General features: G+C 47.3%; 1 protein-coding gene across 11 annotated transcripts in view; it reads right to left on the minus strand.

Annotated features, from left to right (window-relative positions):
* LOC138580892 (up-regulator of cell proliferation-like) overlaps positions 1–23,565 on the minus strand; it is a 1,164,421-nt gene that overhangs the window by 796,018 nt on the left and 344,838 nt on the right. The gene's annotated exons all lie outside the window — the stretch shown is intronic.

Here is a 23,565-nt window from a genome sequence, read left to right on the forward strand (position 1 = left end):
GTTGGGTCTTTTTGCCAGGACTCGGTTTTAAAATGGCGTTTGTGTTCGCCTCTGTAACTCCAACCCAAGTCGAGCCCTTTGTTCCACTTTTGGCAGGCTTCTGCACAGAAGCCACCAAAAGTGGTGCCACTCTGTCTGGGTCTACAGGATGTGTGGGAGGGGGGTTTAGGCACCCTGGACTGAGTTGCCTCGGCAACTCAAGTCGCACTCTTGTGTGATTGGCCCAGTGGTGAGCTGCCCGTCTCACCACTTAGCATGTTTGAGTGACAGCTAGGACTGATGAATGGGGGTTTTCTGCATAAAAGCAGTGCTTTGGGGATTGGAACTTCAGAAGTCGCCACAGGACCAAAGAATCCGAAGAGGGAGAAGCTGAGCTGACCTGCAACGACGACACCACCGGTGGATTCCTGCTGAACCTCCTCACCACTTCCCGACGACAGAGAAGATCTTCATCCCGGAGAGTCTTCTTCCTTTGAACTGGTGGGGATAACCAGTTCGCCCTCTTTTCGCCTTCCTGGATCGTCTCGTGGTCGAATCGCCCGTGCCAAGCACCCCGGCGGCCGGATAGCCACGCTTCACCACTACAGCGAATAAAAGGGTAGTACCTTTTTACTGGGAAACACTGCGGCTGGTTTCTTCCTTGGCAGTGCAATGACCTCCAGCTTTCCTCCACCTCAAGATCTTCTCTTCCCCTGGACGAAGCACCGACTTGCACCCGCTGCCAGGAACAACTGCCCCCGCTGGAGCTTTCTCACCATTTCAGGTACTGTGTCCCGCCTGGTCTCCCTTGCAACAGACTGTTCAAGGTGTCCCGTAAATCCTTGACGCTCTATCCTGGGGTGACCTGGGACCTGTTAACTAACTTTCTCTGAACTGATCCAACTCTTTTTGAACCATCTGCAAACACTTTTAAAGTATAATTCAACTGTGTGACCTTGGACACATTCCTCCTTGCTCTCTCGAAGAGTGGCCTGGCCTATGAACTTTCTTGCTCTACAGTAGACTCTGCCTTTCCAGACTTGCTGTGGTTCTTTCAAAAATGTTGGTATTGTGTACTTTCCTAATTCTGCCTTTTCCCTCCCTTTTTAACTAACTTATTGGAGTGCCATCTTAGGTTAAGCGCTCACCTCTGTCTGCAAATAAGTGGTGTTTTAACTAAGACTTGTTCAATAAGTAATCAGGAATGTATATATATTGATAGTGACTGTGTTTGAACTTGCTTGCCATATTAGTGTTAGTGTATTTTACAAGTGTGTTTTTAAATAAATAATTATATACTTTTATACCAAAACTCTGGTCAGTGTTTGCTTGTGCTACTGTATCTTTGTACCTATTTTGTATACTCTATATACTGTCTAACTCTTCTTGAGAGAAGTCTGACTGCTCAGCCACAGCTACCAGGTAAATCTGGGTGGTACAGACTGCTACCAATTGGGTTTACTGCCAACACCTGTAGTCCTAAGCCTTTGCAGTAGTCCCTAAGGGAACTGCACAGGTTTCTGCCTAACACAGCCCTCCATGGAATTAGATCACCCTCTTCAGGTTTCGTCCCTGCGAATCAGCTGTGGGCGGCGACAATCAGTGGCACTGCTCCTGTGTGGGTATGGGGAAACGTGAGTGCGCTGATAGGTGACTATGGCATCTCCCTAACCCTTCGACCCAGGGAGCGATTTTAGTGGGCACGTACCGGCCCATAAGCCTCACCTGGTAAATGTGAACGATGAGCTCTCTGTCCTGTTGCTTCTGGCAGGGGCACTTGTTAATGGAATCGAGTTCCTTCACTGATTCCTGAGTATTAGTCCAGTCCTGCTGTGACTAAGCTTCTCTTTCTGCTTTCTTGCAATGTCTCTTGTCTTTTCCCCTTTTTCTGCTTTCTCTCAATGTCTCTTGATGTTTTTTGCTCTTAACATTGTTGTTTTCCCCTGAATAACGTTCCTCTCTGTTTTCTCCCAATAGATGGAAATGCGGCCTTACTGCGGCGGTGAGATGGAGGCGACAGCAATGTCCGGCAGAAGGTGAGTGATGGCTTTTGTAAGGCGCGAGATTAAATGGCAACGCACCTTTAACGAATGTCTGTTATGTGTCTAACCTTGTCTTTTGCCTTTCTGTTGCAGATGCTCCAAGTTCGGATGATGTGCTTCATGCCGCGGTGTCCAGATGATGCTGTCTGCGTTCCGAAATGCTTACAGGTGAGCCACGGTGCCAGGAAGAAGATGACTGCGCTCCAAGATGTTTGCAAGTGATCCGCAGTGCCAGGAAGAAGATGACTGTGCTCCAAGATGTTTGCAGGTGAGCCGCAGTGCCAGAAGGAAGCGTTCAGGTGAGAGCAGAATCCGCCAGATGGTGAGTATGATTGTGAATGGCAGGATCTCTTCAGGTAAGTTGAATCCCAGGCGACGGTGAGCGTCACGCTGCACGGAGGTGCAGAATAACGCAAAGCGTTTGCTTGTGGGATCGGTGGGTTTATATAGTCTTGTTCCTAGCCACGCCCAGTAGCTCTGGCCTGCCTGCTGCCAAGTCCTGCCACACCCGATGAGTCAGCACCTGCAAAGGCAATCCATTAGCAGCCACACCCAAGAATACACTGGGGGCTGCTTAATGGATGGAATGTTCAAGGTTAATGCATCTGAAGTGCATCTGAAGTGCTATGTCCATAATAAAAGCTTCTTGGTGTTAAATTGATGTTCTTGTTTACTTTTGTTCATGAGCCTGGTGCCAAAGGCACCAGGACTGTGTCCACCCAGGTCTCCTGTGCATGCGACCCTGGCATGCCTGTGCCCCTGACTTCATGACCATGACACTTAGGCAATCCTAAGGAGGCCCCCAGGGTCTTTCACACCAACCACATAAAGGCTTATGTCTCTAGACCAGAACTGGGAGATCTACTTCTAGCCTCTGCTCGGGAGGTGGAGTGAGCCTCTACTTGACCTCCTCAGGGGACAACCTTTAGATGGGAAGATAGAAGGAGATTAATCTCTCTTCTGATCTGACACTGGACAACAGGAGGAGTGCAAATCTTTGTTAAATCAGTTTGCCTCTCTATTCTCTCAGACACCAGGCTTGACCCCTTGGGGCCAGCATGATATCCTCACTGGAGACTGTCTACCTGTCAAAAGCAGGGATTACAGGATGTCAGACCATGTAAGAACCCACATAGAGGAAGAGGTCAAGAAGATGCTTGATCTCGGGGTGATAGAGCCTTCCATAGGTCCATGAGCTAGTCCAGTTGTACTAGTGCCAAAGGCAGGATCCAAGGTATTGAGATTCTGTGTGGACTATAGAGCTCTGAATGCAGCCACCAAGACTGACGCCCATCCTTTACCTAGGACAGATGAGCTGGTGGACAAACTTGGTTCAGCCAAGTTCATCAGTACATTTGACCTAACCTCAGGCTATTAGCAAACAGCTCTGACAGACCATGCCAATGAGAAAACTGCATTTTCAACCCCTGGAGGCCTCTACCAGTTTAAGGTTATGCCTTTTGGACTAAAGAATGCACCTGCTACATTCCGAAGGATGGTAAATCATGTTCTGAATGGGATAGAGGACTTCTGCATAGCCTACTTGGATGATATTGCAGTGTTCAGCCTTACTTGGAAAGAACATATTGACCACTTAGGGTATGTTTTACAGGCACTTGAGCAGGCCCATCTGACCATAAAGGCAAGTAAATGTCAAATTGGTCAGAGTAAAGTGGTCTACCTTGGACATGAGGTAGGAGAAGGTGAAATCAGGCCATTGTCTAGCAGAATACAAGCCGTACAGGACTAGGCCACCCCTACTTCTGAAACCCAAGTGAGAGCCTGTTTAGGTCTCACAGGTTACTATAGGAACTTCATTGAGAACTATGGGACCATAGCTTCTCCCTTTCATGTGGTCTCCTCACCCAAATTCCCCAAGAAGGTGTGGTGGAATGAGGAGTGCACGAAGGCATCTGAAGGACTTAAGACAGCCCCTTGTGAAGCTCCAGTCTTGAGAGCTCCTGACTACAACCAATCCTTTATTGTACAGACAGATGCTTCCAATACAGGTATAGGTGCAGTTCTGAGTCAGATGGATGAGAAAGGCAGGGAACACCCTATCTGCTTCATCAGTAGGAAACTGAAGGACCCTGAAACAAGGTGGGCAACCATAGAACATGACTGTTTTGCTATTGTGTGGTCTTTGAAGAAGTTTAGATCATACTTGTATGGATCTACTTTTGTAATTGAGACAGACCACCAACCCTTGAGATGGTTAATGCAGATGAAGGTGGACAATCCTAAATTGTTAAGATGGTCTATCAGCCTTCAGGGGTTTGATTTTTACCATAGAACACAGGTCAGGGTGTAATCACCAAAATGCTGATGGTCGCTCCAGAATGTATGACCGACTGGAGTAAGGAGATTCACCCAGGGGTGGATTAAATCCTCCTTTCCCTTAGTCTGGGGGGGACGAGTGTTAGGGAGATTTCTCAGAAATGTGCTAATTCCTCTCTACCTTAGAGACCCCCAGCACTTCTGCTGGACTCTAGGACTGTGATTTTTAACTCTGTGTTTTTTGAGTCAAACTCCATAGGCATCTTTTTCAATTGTGTCACACAGCACCTTCAGTGCAGTGACACAGGGAAGTCTTTTAGATTTGCCAAGGTTTAAATACCTTACTCTTGGATTAACTACTGTTTCCAGGAGCAGTAAAGTGTAATTGACTTTACTTACATTATAACTTTCTAGACCCAGCACACAGTATCTTACAATAGGGTGCTGGAGGGATTACTTAGTAGCCCCTTTGTCCAGCTTCTCATGTAACATTTCTTATGTTACCCTTTACACAATGAATGGCTGGTGGCAATGTTTACTTTTTACTACAGTGTTGTGTCTTTGCCGCGGGCGCTGCGTTAGCAGCTACAGTTAAGCACCCATGGGTGCCATTTTTGTCAGAATGTTCCTGGTCTTCTTTTTTCGCCATTTCTTATTGTTTTTTCCTTCTTCAGATTTACTCTGCGCGGCAAACCAGGTTTGGTCCCTTTGTTCATTTTGCCTTTGGCGGGCTTCACGAGTGAAACCTGCCTCTGGCACCAGAGAGTCTGGTGGGGGCAGGAAGTGAGGTAGGTGCCCGAAACTCCCTGTCTGTAGTCTCCTAGGAGACCCAAAGGCACTCTCTAGTGATTGGCTGACTGACTGTCCGACAAGGACAGCCACCCTGCTGGGTGACTGACAGCTAGGCTGGAATTAATGGGAGAAACCTTAATAAAAGGCAATGCTTTTTGGCTGGAAGGCAGCGTCGACCACTGGACGAAGGAATCCGAAGAAAAGCTTGAAGAGGACGCCTGCTGCAACTTCTGGACACGTGAAGCCCTGCTGCTGTGCTGAAACTCCAAGTTTGCCTCGACAGAGAAGCCCTGCGAAGACGACTTCTCCCCTTGAGTTGGTGGGACCAATCAACTCCCAAGTAAGCCATCTGGACATTCTTTTCGGAGCTGGTTGAATTTCCATTGCAGTCGCTGCAGGAACCGAATAACCAGGGAGAGGACCAGTTTGTGTGCATTGCCTTAAGTTGGCCAAGAGCTCCAGATCCTCCATACTCCCAGGAAGCAGGACTGACCGAGCCTGAGCCCCCTCAACAGAGTGCGGGACCCCAGATGCAAGGAAGGCCAATCTCGACAGCCAGATACCACGGTGGTGCTGTTTGCGGTAGACGCGAGGAGCTGAAACACCTAAGAACCCCTGATTTGAAGTCTGCCGGTTGCCGTCGGTGACCGTCCCGTTGTAGTGCAGGAGACCCCCGAAGCTGTCCCTCTTGTCCCCACGACTGAGGCCCAGGAACACCAGGATCTGCAGAGCTGCATAGGAACAAAAGTCATCTGCTGCATTTTTCTTCAAACACAAGGTACTGTAAAGTTGGAGATGACTTATCTCTCACTGTAGATCTGCTTGCTCTTCTACTTCACAAGTCCCCCAGCTTGTGGTCCTACATTTGATCCTTATTTCTTCAACAAAGACTTTAAAAACATTGTGCAAAGAAGACTTTTACTCACCTGCAAGAAGTGCTTTAGCTACATAGGGGGTCATTCCGAGGTGGGCGGTAAGGGTTTACGGGCACCGGTAAGGATGCTGGTGCTGGTAAACCCTTACCGCCCTATTCCGAGGTCCCTTAGCAGGTCCCAGCAGGAACGGGTGGTCTGACCACACGTTCTCTGCGGTTCCCATTAAGGGACATTGGAGCTAATAACGGGCCTGCAATTTGTGGGCCCGTTATTAGCGCCTTCCCCATTCCCATTGAGCCCTATGGGGGCTCAAATAGGAATGGGGAATGGTTTACTGAATGGGGATTTACCGGGTCCTCCAGGGTCGGAATGACCCGGTAAGTCCCCATTCAGCCAGACCGGACCCGGACCCGGACCCGGATTTGGAGGCAGCCATGGTGCTAATAGCACCATGGCTACCTCCAAACTCGGAATGACCCCCCATAGACTTTTGCCCATTGACATTGGCTTAGCCTGGTTCCCTGAGTGACTCTTCTCTCCTCTGTTATACATTAGGAGGGGTCCAAAAGTATTTGCCTGCTTAAGGAATATTTGTGTTCTCTTGTTTATTCTAAATAACTCTTGTTCTTTGACACTCTCTCTGCCTACTCTAGATGTAACAGTACTATATTAATGTCCTCATTGTCCTAGTTATTTAAGTCACCTGAGGATGTAGGAAGTATCTGTGTTCCACCCCCAATGGGAAGTTACTGAATCTAGAATACCTAAGAGTGTGGATTTTGAAGTGTATTTGAGTGATGCTTTTATATTGCTCCCTTCTGAAGAAGGCTTCTTTAAATGACCAGCAAATAAATTCATAATTGTTCTATCAAGAAACCTTGAGTATCAGTGTTTATTTGAATATGTGTCACTGTGAATCTCTGTGTGACTGCATTACTGCTCACATTGACCACTCTTGAGATAAGCCTGGCTGCTAGGCCACACTACCAACCTGTGTAGTTCAGACTTATACCAAAGGTTGGGTCCCATTTGCCAGCAGGCTAAGGTTGTTGTAGTGCACCCTAAGGGTACTACCCCAAATCTTTACCCAACACAAGAGTTACTGCTTATCTCTATCTGTGTTTCACTGATCTCAAAAGCATCTGTAATTGAATATTACATCCTAAGGGTTCACTCACCTAGTATAACTGTGTGTTATCACAAAAGTAGTTATAGGTTTTTTCTACACCTGGAATAAGTGTTCCACTATTCACAACAAGTATCTTGTCCAGTTGACTGATTATGTGATTGGTACTGAGAGTCATTGTACTACTGGTAGGGCCTACTGCCCTTGCATTACTGAATGTAATTGTGAAAAGTAACTATTGGTTTTTACTCCCCAAGAATATGTGTGACCTATACTGAATGTGCATGAAAAGGTTTTGACTTACATAGAACTACTGTTAGGTGTTCCAAATAAGGTCTATACTTTGGTCTGTGTACCTTCAAGTATAGAGTTGTGTTTTTATAATTGTGATTTCATATAATGTGTTAGTACTTACTTACCCCTAGATTTATCTAGGGGTAAGTAAGTACTAACAATTATCATTTATATTTTTTATCATTTATCATTTATTTTTACAATACAAAGTGTTTCAGTGTTTCTTTGGATCATTTGTATTACAATTTCATTTGTACTGATTCTACTGCCCTCTCTCCCTCCTAAGATAAGCCTGGCTGCTCTGTCTACGCTACCATGTACTCAGGTGGTACAGCCTTATACTAAGAGTGGAGTCTTGTACTGCCTCAGTTGTATGGTTTTACTAAGCCCTTAGTTGGACTTCAGAAAAACTGTCCTAACACGGTTGGCATGCAGTGGGATAAATGTGGATTGCATTACATTGATTATTGATATACTTTGTGTACAAAGGAGAGCATCCAGTAGGTTTGGTTTAGCCAAAGTAAAGTGTACGTATTGTATTTACAACAACCAACACCATGGCCTGCTTTAGGCCTGAGGACTACTCTTATGCTAAAATGAAAAATGTGTTCACAATGTGCAAAGAGAAGGGCCTCAATTGTAAAGGAAGTAAGCTTGAATTATTACAAAGGTTATCAGACCATATTCATGGTTTCAGTGAACATGAGTCCAATTCTAACCATATTGCTGGGAGTGAGGATGATGAGGGTTTAGACAGCTGTCCAAGTTCCTCAGAGGAGGAATATGAGGGTTCTGATGAGGAGGATGTTATTTCACCCCTCTCCTCCTGCTTCTACCTTACTGCCTACCATGAGCTCTGAGATATCTAAGGAACTGGATACAAAACAATACCTGTGGGAAAACAATTTGAAAATGTGGGAAATGGGGCAAAATCATAACATGGCTGTAGAAGACTGTTTTTGGACCCCTCTTCTTTTTCCAGGTCTTCTGAATCTACAGCTTGCAAGTTTCTAGAAGTGGTGAGTCAGTATGACATGAAGTGTGGCATTGTTGTATGGCTGAAAACTTTTGACCTCACTTATAAAAGGTTTGGTCTGTGTGAGAGTGCTAGAATTCCCTGGTTTCTTTTTAGACTTTGCAAGAGAGACTACCAAGTGCTCTTGGATTTGCATGAAGTAAAAAGAAGTAACTGGGATAGGGTAAAATAAGCTCTCATAGATAGATAGAAGAAAGCTTCTCAATATCTAAACCCCTTTAGGGACTCTGAGAATAGAGCTAGGTCAAAAAGTGCTACCTCCTCATACCTCAAGAAATCTGTCAATACTGAGTATAGCAGAAAAGCTGTAGCTGTTGGCTCAGCTGAGCCCCCTTGTAAAAAGGATGTGGCTCTTAAGCTTGAAGTAAGAGAGGTCCCCTTAGGAGAACACTCCTTAGAGAAAAAAGGCATTAACTGCCACTCTGAAGGGCACTTGGGTGTAGGACCCATAACTTCAAATAGGGACAAAGCCCCTAGGTCCACAAAGCTAGAGGTCACTCCTGTGACCCCACCTTTAGCTGCTGCTAAGGTGATAGAATCTCTTGAGAAACCACATGTAGTGGAAGTGGTTCAACTAGTTCCCAGAAGCTTAAAAACGTCTGTCCTAGTACCAATATGGTGTAATACCATTAAACAGGTCACTGTTGTGACCCCACCTTCAGTTGAGGGGAAAGAACCTCTTGAAAACCCACCTAGAGTGGAAGTGGTTTACCCTGTGGATAGAAACTTCTATATTCCTGTCCCTTTGAACCCTCACAGATAGTGGAGTCTCAATCCACTACTGTAGAGGCAATTCCTAGGGCTGACAAGAACCTTAGTGTTCATGTCACACACCGTGTGTGGTGTTGTCATGATTCACCGACCTTGGAAGTTATGGAATCAATGGAGGAGAAGCTGAGCCATTTCACTCCCAGGTGGAAGCGTGTGCAGCATTCTAGTGTTTGCCAATTTGGTTCATGACGTCTATAAGTACGCGGCGGGAAGAATCATTGATGCGTTGCAACCCTACTTTCACTGGGTTTACACGATGTGCAAGTGTTTCTTGACGTTCCTTCTGCAGTATCCTTATCCTTTCCTCTTTTGTTTTCCCCTCCCGTTCCTCTTTCCATTCTGTCCTCTCCGCATTCGTGCAGAGCTCTCCAGAAAGCCGCGTTCCACTTGGAGCACTTTCAGTTTGTTCCTTTCTCAGGAAACCGAGCCAGTTGCCACATTCCTTGCGGTACTCCTTCCTCCTGGCTCACGGAGCTAACCTGGAAGTCGCGTTCCACCCGGAGCGCTGTGGTTTCCACTTCACTCAGTTTACCGAACTTGTTACCACATTCCTTGCAGTGCTCCTTTACTTCAAACACAAAGAGTTTGTTTACCATCCGCTTTCTTTACGGAGCTTCCCAGCTGGGCACTCTTTGTAGATCTCGGTCTATGAGGAATTCTTTACCTGATCACTGACATCCCCAGTGCTTGTTGGGAGTTGTAGTTGTCTTACCTGCCTTTCACAAAGACTAAGGAATCTCCACTGTTCCACCATCATTCTACTCAGGAGCCCAGGACTTCAACATCCTCCATACATTCCTTCTCATTTAGGGTATTTCGGCAAAGCTTTTCCCTGATTGTGGGGTGGGCTCCCTGGAGGTCCCTCTGCTGGGCAAATAGCGAGGAGACAAGGTGGCCTCCAGAGGAGCTTGCCCTAAGACCCACAATAAAAAGCCAGACAGTGCTTGGAGAGAGAGGAGAGAAATTTCTTACAGAAGAATCTTCAGACGATGTGACTACAGGTGAGGAGGAGGCGGAGGCGAGTGACAAGGGCATTGAACCGGTTTGTTCATCTTCAGTTTGTGAGAGGTGTATGTCCTTTTAGAATAACGGCCCCTTCAGTTAAACCTGTAGTGGCTGAACCATTTGAAAACCCACTTACAGTGGAAGTGGTTCCTAAAACTCCAAACATGGATATACCTGAAAACCCAGTTACAGTGGAGGTGATCCAGATGGATGTAAAAAGCTTAGGTGTTTTTAACAAACCTAAGAGGAGAAGGAGTTTCCTTGACCCCAAGGTAGGAATTGAGTTTTCTCCTTTAGTTCAAAGTGCCCAGAATGAAACTTCCAGGCCTGAAAAACTGAAAAGCAAAAAGAGTTATAAGAAACCTAAAAATAGCTTTCTTACTATGCCTTCTAATAAAAAGCCTGTGACTCCAACTACTCCTAGAGGACCGATGGATAGGTGTTTTGACAAGGCTAGGGTCTCTGTTTCAAGAGACCACTCTAAACCTGTGGGATCCTCTACAGAGAATCCTACTCTAAGTCCTAATGTTAACAGGAGAACCTCTAACAAAGGCAAATTTAAAACTAGACTAATAGGGAAATGGGAGCCCAAACCATGCTCTACCATTTCATTTCCAATTCTGAAGTCATTGACCCACACTGTTTCTGAGGAAGGGGTGGATAGACAAGTTGGAAACCTAACTAGGCCTTTGAGGACTGGTAAACCTCAAAGCTGGTGGAAATCCAGAAAAGATATTTGTCAAGGGCTAAACACCTTGATACTGTGGGATCTTCTGTTGAAGACCCCGTGATAAATCCTAGTGTTAGAAGGGAAACCCCTAACCAAGGTAAAAACAGATCAAGAGGAAGTGGAAGGATGTACAATGCTTTGTCACAACCCCTCCAACTAGGATACCTGAGACCCAACCTGCTCATGCGAGAGAGGTGGTGAGGAATCATGGTGACACTTCTAGGTCTTAGGGATTTTTTTTATAAGAACCCTTTTAAAAAGCCTTTTGTAGGTTCAGAAGTTGTCACAACTTCTGAGGGACTGTTAAATCAGATCCCCTATACATTAGACAAGAGCAAAGTGCCCAACACTACTTGGAGGTTATATAGTTGCAAATGATAACTAATATAAAAAATGTATCACAGAAAGGGTTACAAAAAGATTGCTAGTTGACTCAGCAAACAGTTTAACCGACTTGAAACAGGAGATCCATCCTGTGGAGAATTAGATCCTTCTGTTCCTATGTCTGGAGGTGGGAGGTGAGTGTTAGGTAAGATTTTCACAGAACTGGTAAATCTTCCTAACCTGGGTCAACCCCAGAACTTTTTTGCTTTACTAGTGGGATATTTTTCCTTAATACTCAGTGAGTGGGAACCTTTTTCCACACTCACATAATCTTTAACTCTTTTCATGGGTGTCATTTTATAGACTATCCATAGTGTCTTTTTAAAGTTATCCTCTTTAACAACTTATTGGCAATAAGGGCCTGTTGTTGCTGGGTTGCCCTAGGGGCTCCCCTTTTAACTTTCTTTTGCTAACCTTGAGAGACCTACCGTTCCCAAGGGTAGAAAGGATCTTTGGATCCCTTTTACATTTTGTTAAGTGAACCCAGCACACCCCACCTTATCGGGAGTGCTGGGGAGATACAATGTATCCCCTTTCACATTAAAACTGTAACAATTCTGTTACAGTGACAAGCTTACCTTCAATGGCTGGTGGCAGTGATACCTTGTATTAATTTGGTGCACCTTAACCGCAGACTGTGATCACAGCTGCAGTAAAGGCACCTAAGGTTGCTCATTTTACCAAAATGCCCCCTGCCTTCTTTTTTTTGCCATTTTAGTGTTTCTTGTAATTTCTTGTTCCTTCCCCCGACATCCAGGGTGGGAAATTCCTTTTTGTGATTTTTATCTTTGGCGGGAGTCCCCTGGACTCCCGCCCAGGCTCCAGTCTGTCTGTAAGGGCAGGAAGCGAGGGAGGAGTCCAAAACTCCACAGCCCTTTGTATTACGCCTTGCCTGAGTGGGCACAAATCCCAGTGGTGGGCTGGCTTTCCTGATTGGACAACCAGACCGCCCCTTCTGGTCAAATGCAGGGAGAGAATGCAGAAGGTGTGTTGTAATTCCCGATAAATATTGCGAACCTGGAAGCTGAAGAGTAGTCGACCACTGGCACTTAAACCGAAGAGGATGACAAAGGAAAAGCGGCGGAGATGATTTCCAGCGACCAGAGAGCCTGCTGTGTAACCCGAGCCTGCTGCAGCCCTTCCTTCCAATCGACCTGGGGACTCCGAAAACGACGACCCTGACCCAGAGCCTGGTGAGACACACTAAACTCAAGAAGACTGCATTTTGAGCCATCCCATGCATTGCTGCGATCTTGCGTTGCTGCAATACCCCAATACCCGGGACCTCGAGCCATCATGCAGTGCATGGTCTTCTGAATTCAGAATCTCGCTGAAACTTCGTGGGCATCCTGGTGGACCTCCAGAGACACGAATCGAGTCCGAAAACTCCCCTCAACAGAGTGCTGGACCTTTGTAACGATGAGAATTCAACTGCGATTTTCTGTTTTCTTCTATGCTCCTTGAAAAGCGCCAAATCTGCAGAACCGCATTCAACCGCGAGGGAAACCTTGCCTACAGCCTTCTACATCGTTCCTTCTAAGGTCTTGTTTTCAGTCACTACAACAAGGAATCCACAGACCGGGTATTTGGCTGCAGATCCTTAAGTCCTCCTGCTGCAAAATCTTCTTTATGCTGAGGTACTGTGTTGGCTTGGGTATGTACTTTCCTTAAGCATGTTAGGATTCCTGTGTAGCTGTGTGGTGTTTTCTGTGATGGGGAGGCCTCTCATCCAGTGCACCCAGCCCCACTGCTAGAATCCTGCTAGGGTGTCTTCTGTGAAGCCCCTGCACCCCTTTCTAACCCTAGAAGTAAAGTACTCAGCTGATTGCCCAGTTTTCCTAAGGAACTCTGACCTTTGCTACTAAAGAACCTATTCTGACACTGTCTGTTGGTCACTAGTCCCCAGTGACCCCCATTCTGCCACTGAGAACACTCATGCTCCAAGAACCAGGGAACGACCTCTGAAGGGATTGGGACTTCTGCCTAGAAAAGACATCAAGTGTTTAAAAGTTACTTACTTGCAAAGAGTTGGTTGGTAACTGTAACTCTAAGAGTGAGCAGTTACAAAAGTTCTTACTTATCTTGATGTGTGATGCACTATTCTCAAAAGTATGGTTAACATCTTTTCTTCCTTATAAACTGTTTTGCCATTCTAATAGAAAGTAGATGTGAAGGTATTTTACTCTCCTGTGATAAGGTTGTGCATCTTCCCAAAAGTAAAGTGTTAGTTTCCCCTGACTTGCTGCTAGCCTGTACAGAATAAGTCTGTATTAGGTTGTTGCCTACCTAGAATAACCTTGAGTCATTCAGTAAAGTGTAATATTGGGTTTTACTTTCCCTGTGATATCTAACCTGGACTTCCTTGTGTGATTGAAACCGTATATGGGTTTTACTTATCTTGAGTTAGCTTTGTGCCTTCCCAAAAATAAGTTGCAAGAGTTACTGCTTATCTTTATCTGTGTTTCACTGATATCAAAGGCATCTGTAGTTAAACATTACATCCTTATGTTTTACTCACCTAGTATAACTGTGGGTTATCACAAAAGTAGTTATAGGTTTTTACTGCACCTGGAATAAGTGTTCCACTATTCACAAAAAGTATCTTGTCCAGTTGACTGGTTTTGTGATTTGTACTGAGAGTCATTGTACAACTGGTAGGGTCTACTGCCCTTGCATTACTGAATGTAATTGTGAAAAGTAACCATTGGTTTTTACTCCACAAGAATAGGTGTGACCTATACTGAATGTGTATGAAAAGGTTTTGACCTCCCTAGAACTACTGTTAGGTGTTCCAAATAAGGTCTATACTTTGGTCTGTGTACCTTCAAGTATAGTGTTGTGTTATTATAATTGTGATTGCATATAATGTGCTAGTACTTAATTACCCCTAGATTTATCTGGGACTACTTGTATTTAAATAAATCACGTATTTTTACAATACAAAGTGTTTCAGTGGTTCTTTGGATCATTTGTATTACAATTTCATTTGTACTGATTCTACTGCCCTCTCTCCCTCCTAAAATAAGCCTGGCTGCTCTCTCTGTGCTACCATGTACTCAGGTGGTACAGCCTTATACTAAGAGTGGAGTCTTGTACTGCCTCAGTTGAATGGTTTTTTAATTTTTTTTATTTGTATATAATCAAAAAAGATTTTTACAAAAAAAGAAGAAGCAGGTTGAATGGTTTTACTAAGCCCTACTTCATAAAAACTGTCCTAACATATGTGGAGTGCTGGGGGGGGGGGGGGTTACTTAGTATCCGCTTATCCTACTTCCTCATTTAACATTTCTTATGTTACCCGCACTACTTTAAATGGCTGGTGGCAGTGGTTTAATTTTCCTACCATTGTGCTTTTCTACCGCAGGCTGACTCCTCAGCTACAGTATAGCACCCATGGGTGACCATTTTGTCAAAATGGCCCTGGTCTTCTTTTTTTGCCATTTTCTGTTTGTGAGGTCTTTCGTGGGTTTTCCTCTGGGTGCCAAGCTAGGTTTGTGCCCTTTGTTTTGCCTTTAGCAGGCTTCAGTACTGAAACCTGCCTCTGGCTCCAGTGTGTCTGGAAGGGCAGAAAGTGAGGCAGGTGCCCAAAACACCCCTGTCCTTGTCCCTAGGGAAACCTGAATGCACCCAGTCCTGAATGGCTGTCTGGTTGTCCTTTCAGGACAGCGACATTGCTGTATGAGTGACAACTAGGCTGTGTATGAACGGGAGAAACCTGCTTAAAAGGCAAGGGTTTGGTACTAGAGGCAGAGTCGACCACTGGGACGAAGAACCCGTGAGCAAAGCTTGCTGCATCCTCCTGGACCATTGAAACTGCCCAGTGAAGCGCTGCTGCTATGCTGAAACTCCTTTTTATGATCGACAAGAGAAGCTCCGGAAGGGACGACTTCTTCCCTTGGGTTAGTGAGACCAACTAACCCCGAGACGAACTCTGCTGGAACTCCTTCCCCAACTGGCTGTACTTTTTTGCTGCTGCAGGAACTGAGTGCCAGGGGTCGAGAAATCCATAGTCGAGTGCAATATCTGTGATCCGCCCAAAACTCCAGAAGTCTCCCCAGGGCCCTCCAGAAGTAGGACAACCAGAGCTCGAGTCACCTCACCAGAGTGCAGGACTCAAGGAGTGAAGGAAGCCCAACCGGTATCCAAGTTCCTCAACGGTGCTGTTTACTGAGTGCTGAAACCGCAAAGTGCTGCTGATCCGAAAAGAGCTTGTAGCTGCTGCTGACCTTCGAATCGCTGGCACAGGAGTCCCCAGATGTCCTATCTCTGTCCCCTGACTGAGGCCCAGGAACACAGGATCTGCATTGCTGCAACCAGACAGAAGCCACCTGGACCACTCTTCTTCTTACCAAAGGTACGGTTCTGACTTGGGGTACTTACCTCAGTGTCTGTAGCTTGCTCTTCTCAGTTGAAACTTGCAGTAGCTACTTTTCCAGAGTTGATTTCATCTCTAACCTTCACAAGTGTAACAGCTTGTGACCCTACAGTGATTTTTCTTCAACAAAATCTCTAACTTTGTGCAAGACTTTTACTAGCTAAGAAGTGCCTCAGTTCCATAGTCTTTGTTCCAATTGAGTTTGGCTGTCCTGTCCCCCTGCAGACTCTTCTATTCCATTTGACTTTGATTCATACTGTCCCTCATAGGTGATACATTGGTTTTAAACAACTATTGCTGGGAAAGGTTTTTATCTAGACTTCATTGGAAGATTTAAAGTGCTCACATGCTTAAAGAACCTGTTTAACCTTTTTCCTTCCTTTAACCTTTCCTTTCTACCAACCTCAGAATTTACAAAGCGTACTAGTGATATATAAATGCAATTAATGTTCTAGTTAGTGAAGTCCCCTCAGGGTGTAGGACGTGGGTAAGAAGCATCTCTAAAGACCATCTACTAGTTTTACGTTAATTCTGTGAAAGTATTTAAAGTATATTTGAATGTTGCATAAATTGCCCTTTTTAAGGAATGCTTATTTAAAAATGGCTGTTCAATAAATAAATAATAAGACATGCATTACTTACCGTAAAAGCATTTCTGATAATTGTATCTGCTTAGATTCACATGCTGTGTATATGGTCCGACATCCAGTGGTAACCGCAGAGTATTGCATCTTGTCTTTCGGGGGACCGAAAGGGGACGTCGGCATATGCGTGTCTGAAACACTATCCCTGTCGTGACATGTGTAGTACCCAAAATCCCTCAAGCGCCGAGGTCCCTCCGATTGTATTTTTTCTGCCATGAGGGAGCCCAAGGCTATAGTGAGTGAGTACATGAAGAGAGAAAGTAGTAAGAAGTCTATGTTCCTTCCACCCCGAGCGGGGAGGCAGGGAGGGCGCATGTGAATCTAAGCAGATACAATCGTCAGAAATGCTATTACGGTAAGTAATGCATGTCTTCTGATGCTTGTTAATCCGCTTAGAATCACATGCTCTGCATAGACTAGCGAGCAGTACCCGGAGTTGGAGGTGGATTGTGAGAAGGAACAGTAGAAAAAAGATGCCTTAGTACTGCTTGTCCCACCTGAGAATCAGACCTAGAATGAGTGTCTAGGCAATAGTCTTTTGTAAAGGTGTGTACAGAACTCCAGGATGCCGCTTTGCAAATGGACTCTAGGGGAACATTTGCAATGAATGCTATGGATGCCCCAGTGCCTCGAGTAGAATGTGCTCTAGGCTTGAAGGGCAGTTCTCTCTTTGCAAGAGTGTAACATAGTGTGATGCATTTGACAATCCACCTTGATATTGCTGATTTAGAGACGGGGTCCCCTTCTCTACCAGCTGCCACTGAAACAAAGAATTGTTTAGTTTTCCTCAGTGGTTTGGTTCTATCCATGTAGAACATGACTGCCCGGCGCACATCTAGTGTGTGAAGGCTTCTTTCGGCCATGTTAGTAGGTCTCTGGAAGAACGTGGGTAGTTCGATTGACTGGTTCACATGGAACTTCGAAATACATTTCGGCGCAAATCTGGGATGAGTGCGCAGAACTACTTTATCTTTGTGGACTGTAACAAAGGGGTCCAAGACTGAGAGGGCCTGTAGTTCGCTAACTCTTCTGATAGAAGTGATAGCTACTAGAAAGGCTGTCTTGTAAGTCAGGTCTTTCAGACTGGCTTTATGCATAGGCTCAAAAGGGGGTCCCATGAGCCTAGTTAAAACCACATTTAGATCCCACCCAGGGGCTGGGTGAGTGATGGGGGGATAAATTCTTTTAACCCCTTCCATAAAGGCTTTAATCACAGGTATTTTCCACCACGACACCTTTTGCTGTGACGTGGTGTAGGCTGACAACGCCGCTAGGTGAACCTTTTAGGAATTGAAGACTAACCCAGAGTCCAACAGATGGATTAGATATAACACAATGTGTGAAGGCGAGCAATCGGTGGGATTGATGCCTTTGGAACTGCACCAAATGACAAAATGTTTCCATTTGCTGGCATAGCAATAACGTGTGTTAGGCTTTCTTGCCTCCCTCAGTATGTCCATGCATCTTTGAGGGAGTTGCAGATGTCCAAACTCTATGACTTCAGGAGCCAGGCTGCTAAATTCAGAGTTTGTGGGCCTGGGTGCAGAGTCTCCCCCCTGTCCTGAGACAACATGTTGTACGAGCAGGGCAGCTTGACTGGTGGGGAGAGGGACATTTCCATCAGGTGCGCGAACCAGGGTTGGCGGGCCCACATGGGAGCCACCAGAATCATGGTGACTGGTTCCTGGTGCATCTTTTGCACTATCTTATTCAGAAGGGGAGTCGGGGGAAAAGCGTAAACAAATTCCCCCGACCAAGTTATCCAGAGACCGTTCCCCTTGGATCGGTTCTGGGGGTACCTGGAGGCGTAATCTGGGCATTGGGCGTTCTCCTGAGTAGCGAACAGGTCGATCTCTGGAAACCCCCATTCTGCTAAGACGTTGGATACAATGTCTTCGTGCAGACGCCATTTGTATTCTTCTGGTAGAGGAAAATATCTGCTGAGTACGTCTGCCAGAAGATTGAGTTCCCCTGGAACATGTTGGGATATCAGGAACATCTTGTGTTTGAGAGCCCATATCCAGATGTTTTGGGACAGCTTGGATAGCCCTGGAGAGTGTGTGCCCCCCTGCTTGTTCAGATAATACATTGCTGTTGTGCTGTCGGTTAGGACCAGCACTGTCTTCCCTTGCTGTTGCTCCTGAAAGGCTTTCAATGCTTTGAACACTGCTAGTAGCTCCAGTGGGTTTATATGGTTGGACGCTACCTGAGGGGATCACACTTCGTGCGCTGTCTGTTGAAGCAGGTGAGCCCCCCACCCTGTGAGAGATGCGCCTGTCGTGAGAGTGGCTTCCACTGCAGGGGTGGTGAAGGTTTTCCCTTCAAGAGGTTCTCCCTCGACCACCACTGCAGAGAGAGGACGAGGGCTGGCGAGACAACTAACAGATCTTCCCATTGTCCGCTGGCCTGACACCACTGGCTGTTGAGCCACTCTTGCATGGGACGCATGCGCAGCCGCACGTGGGGGACCAAGCATATGCATGACGCCATCATCCCTAACAAACACATAGCTTTGCGTACCGTCACCTCCCGACTGGCTACATACTGAGGAATTTGAGAGAGCATGTTCTGAACCCTCTCGCTGGAAGGGAAGACTAGACCGTCTTCCGTGCGAATTAGAGCCCCCAGGAACTGTTTTACTTGGCTGGGGACTAAGCTGGATTTCTTTTCGTTGATAGAAAATCCCAGGCTGAACAGTTGGTCTACTGTCTTTTGGGTGTTCGAAAAACAAACGTCGAACGGGTCCCCCGTGATGAGCCAATCCTCGAGGTAAGGGTAAACTGGAACTAAAAGTCTGCGCAGGTGTGCTGCTGCCACTGCCAGGACCTTGGTAAACACCCGTGGCGCCGAGGCTATGCCGAAGGGGAGTACCTTGAACTGGTAGTGTTTGTCCTGAATCACGAACCTGGCTGGCAGCATTGAAATATGAAAGGATGCATATTTCATATCCAATGTTGTCATGAAGTCCCCTTGTTTTAGCAATGGGATCACCTCTTGAAGTGTTACCATGCAAAACTTCTGGGGCTTTATGAACTTGTTCGGTGGGCGCAGGTCTAGAACAGGACGCATGGTGAGATCCTTTTTGGGTACAAGGAAGTATATTGAATAAATACCCTCGTTTACCTGAAGAAACGGGACGGCTTCTATGGCGTCCTTTCCCAGCAGAACCTCCACCTCTTGGACCAGGATCTGCAGATGTTCCGGTGAAAGGCATCGATGTTTCGGCGGTCTGAACTGTGGGGGTCGGGCAAATTCCACGCAATAACCGTGGGCGACCATCTTTAATACCCACTGGTCTGAAGTTATCCCCTCCCATGTCTTGAGGAAAGATGTTAATCGCCCCCCGAACGGGGAGACATGGGAGGGGACCTGAACTTGGTGGTCATGTCTGACCCGAGGTTGACGCACCTCTGGAATTGGAGCCTCTGCCTCTATTCTTTACGCGCTTCTGACCCCTCTGGGGGTAGTAAGTGGGGCTTGCAGCCGGTTGACTTGCGTTGAAGTTGCCCGTGCCGAAATTATTTTTGAGCGGCGCGGGCTTGTCCTCGAAAGGACCGCCGAGAATTGCTGCCCCTCTGTGAAGAGGGTTTTTAGGAAATCTGGTGCAGCGACTTAATAGTCTCATGCTCCTTCTTGGCTGTTTCCAACGCATCGTCTACAGCCTTCCCGAAGAGGTTGGCCTCTTCTATGAGTTTATTGATGATGGATGCCTGGGTCTCAGGCCTGAAACCCGACGTGCGCAGCCACGCGTGTCTCTTTAGGAGAGTACCCTGTGCGAGAGACCTGCCTGCTGTCTCTGCGGAGTCCACGGTATTCTTTACAACATTTTGATTGGCAAGTTTACCCTCCGAGACAATGGCGAGAAGCTTGGCTCTGGTTGGTTACGGAACCTCCTGGAGGCCTTCCTGGAGTAGGTTCAATTGGGCGTCGACGTAGCTTGCCAGTAACGTCGTGTTATTGGCAATCCGGACGGTATAAGCAGCCGCCGACGTGACCCGTTTGCCTAAGGCATACAACCTTTTGGACTCCTTGTCCGGGGGTGACTCTCCCGTGGCAAGGGGAACCCCTGCTCTCTTGCGAGTGTTGGTCACCACCAGCGAGTCTGGGAATGCGTGCCCTTTGATGTACAGCGGGTCGGTGGGGGAGGGCCGGAAGAGTTTTTTAACCCTTGGGCTCACAGCCCTCATCTGAGCGGATGTGAGTAAACAAGGGGCCAGCCGTCTCTTTACAGAGCTCAAGAGAGGGATAGACTGGCTAGCCAGAGGCTTGTCATTAATAATGTTTTCCGCGAAATCCTGTTCAGGCAATGCCTCAATCGTGGCAATTTTAAAGAATTCCGCTGCTTTTTTCAACGTGTTGTTGAAAGCCATTTGATCATCCACCGGGGGAGCTTGCCGAACCAGTGTGGATGGGGGAGAGTCGAGGCAAAAGATATCAGAATTGTGATCGTCCTGCTGGGTGTCCTCCCAGTTGTTCGTTGCGCCTCGATCTTCCCCATAATTGTCCAGAAAAGAAGTCTCCTCTTCTTCTGTATAGATGTCGCTATACGTGTCCTTCTGGACATCTTCTTGATAATCAACATAGTGTTGAACATCTAGGTGTTGGGCAACTTGTGTATGAGGGTTAGGGTCTACCCGAGCTTTTTTCGGCGGAGGTTGATCAGAAGCCCCGAAAATCTGCTCCAGCCGATCCATATACCCCTCAAATTGCTCCGTGGTCCACTTGGACGACCCAAATGGACCGAGCTGAGCAGGAATCGGGTCCTCCGCCCTAAGCCGTTCAGAGGATCTCCTCAGGTTGCTTGAGAGGGGTACCTGGCTCTCTTCGTAAGAGTCCTCAGGATCGTCTTCCAAAACCGTGGAAAACCTTTTGGCGGATTGGCCCATAACTGTGGCCGAAACCGGTACTAGGCCCACCGCTGTAGCAATCCTATTGATGCTCCTACTGATGGTTACCGAATCTTCGGGGGACAACGCCTCCGATGATGGTTTCTCGGGTAGAGGCCTACTCGTAGTTAGAGGCCTACTCGTAGTTAGAGGCCTACTCGTAGTTTTCGGGCCTGCACGGGCCTTGGAAACCTTGAAACTCGTCGAAGTTTCTTGTTCAGAAACTTCGGCGTGTGTAGTTTGGGGAGTAGCGCCTTTGTTATGTTTATTAAGCCCAGTCGTCATGCGCTGCTGTGGATGCGGGGAAGGCTTCGGATCAGATCGATCCGATGGCGCTTGCGCCTTCTTCGACTAGGTCGTCGCGGAGGGCGCTTGGGTTGTGTGTTTTGTGTGGTGCGATTGTACGCCCCTGTCACCGGGTGTGGTCCCTGTAGCAAGACCGGAGTCGAGCCATGAAGGGTCGGGATGGGCATGGCGGCTCTAGAATCGTCCGCCTCAAGGTCTACAACGTCCGCGTAGGACGTTTGGTCATCCGATGTACCCCCGTCACTCTCGGCTGGTGTCGCGGCAGGGGAGGGAGGCTCCACGCGTGACATACTGTACGCAGCCCACCGCTTCAACCGGCGCTCCTTAAGGGATTAGGTTAAGGAGTTTATACGCCGAACACCGCTTTAGTGCTCTAGGGGGAGACAAGCGTACACGAAGTGTGCTCGTCTTTCCACGGATATCTGGCCCTTCACAGAGGGCAGAATCTAAATGGAGTCCTTTCCATAGCAGAAGGGAAGGGTGACCAGACCAAAAAGGAAAGAAGTGGAAAAGAGGAAAGACATCATAGCAGTATGGCAAACCCCAAGCCCACTCTCCCTACAGTGTAGGCCGTCCAGAAGGCCCGACCACGTGGAGGTCCGAACGCCGGATCTTAGGTGCCGGAATCCACAGCCGTAGACGGTTCCCCTGTAATCTTCGTCAAAGATGTTCTTGATAGACGAAGTGACTTAACGGGGATTAAACCGACAATTCGATAAGATAAACAATGTCTCATGAAGAGCTCCGCTATAGGGCGACCAGTTATCTGGGTGGAAAAAAACAATCTGAGGGACCTCAGCGCGTGAGGGATTTTGGGTACTACACACGTCACGATAGGGATAGTGTTTCAGACACACCTATGCCAACGTCCCCTTTCGGTCCCCCGAAAGACAAGATGCAATACTCCGCGGTTACCACTGGATGTCGGACCATATGCACAGCATGTGATTCTAAGATTAACAAGCATCAGAATTACATTTACCCCTCTTGAGATAAGTCTGGCTGCTCAGTCACACTACCAACTTGTGTAGTACAGACCTATACCAATAGGTGGGTTAACTAACACCAAGAGGACAAGTGTTATGTAGTCTCCTACAGGGTTACTACATCAATTTTTGCCTAACATGGGGGTAGGAATACTGGGCCCAGCGCTGTTGACATCTGCCTTTCCGCCATCTGCATCAATCTTCATCGTCCCCCTCTGCGTTTCCGCCATCGTCGTCGTTCCCCACGTCCTCCTGGATCGTGTGAACGGACACCTGGTCCTCCTCATCCGAGGAAGAAATATCCGTGCCCTGGAGCCCGGTTGAGCCCCCCCCCCTTTTTTTGCATCCTGAGGGGTCGGTTTTGGGTTTAGGGATGGCATCCTCTCCTCTGGGGTCTTCGCCGCCAGCTTGGCCGAGGCCTCTGGCCTTGGGGTTAGAGATACCCTGGGTACTGCCGGGGCTACCTTGATTGAGTCAGCCCCTTTGGCCTTCGAGAGTGCGGCGGCCACCAACTCGATCGTCTAAGACGACATCACCTGGGCCACCTGGGCCTTCCGGGAAAGTTTGGTTGCCTTTTCCTGCGCCTTCGAGGATGAGCTGGAGCGATGGTTGGAGATGGAGGCAGATGGTGAGGATGAGCACGCCCTGCCTGTCGTGGGACCCGCTTGCGCTGCGATCCCGACAGAAGCGGACTCACGCTGCTTGGCCTTGTCTTGTGCGCCCACGGATGGAGCACCCTCAAAAGACTTAGAAGCCCATTTCCCGGACCAGCCAGTCCTGTCTGAGGCATGCCCCTGCATGCCGTAAGGGGCAGTGGCCTTGGCGCTGAGCCACGCCGCCAGCCTACTGTGATGATCCTTCATGGTTTGTTTGGAGAATCTGAGGCAGATTTCACAATCCGCTTCCCTGTGATCCGGATGAAGACAGTAGAAGCACTGGAGGTGCTTGTCCTCTACAAACACATTCCGCAGTCCGCAGCTGGAGCAGAACTTGAAAAGGGAGCTTCCCTCTTTCTTCTCTTCCGACATGGTCTGGAGTGCGGAGTAGGCCCGATGGC

Source organism: Ambystoma mexicanum, chromosome 3p (genome assembly GCF_040938575.1).
Source record: "Ambystoma mexicanum isolate Mex_15411 chromosome 3p, UKY_AmexF1_1, whole genome shotgun sequence".
Classification (NCBI taxonomy): Eukaryota; Metazoa; Chordata; class Amphibia; order Caudata; family Ambystomatidae; genus Ambystoma; species Ambystoma mexicanum.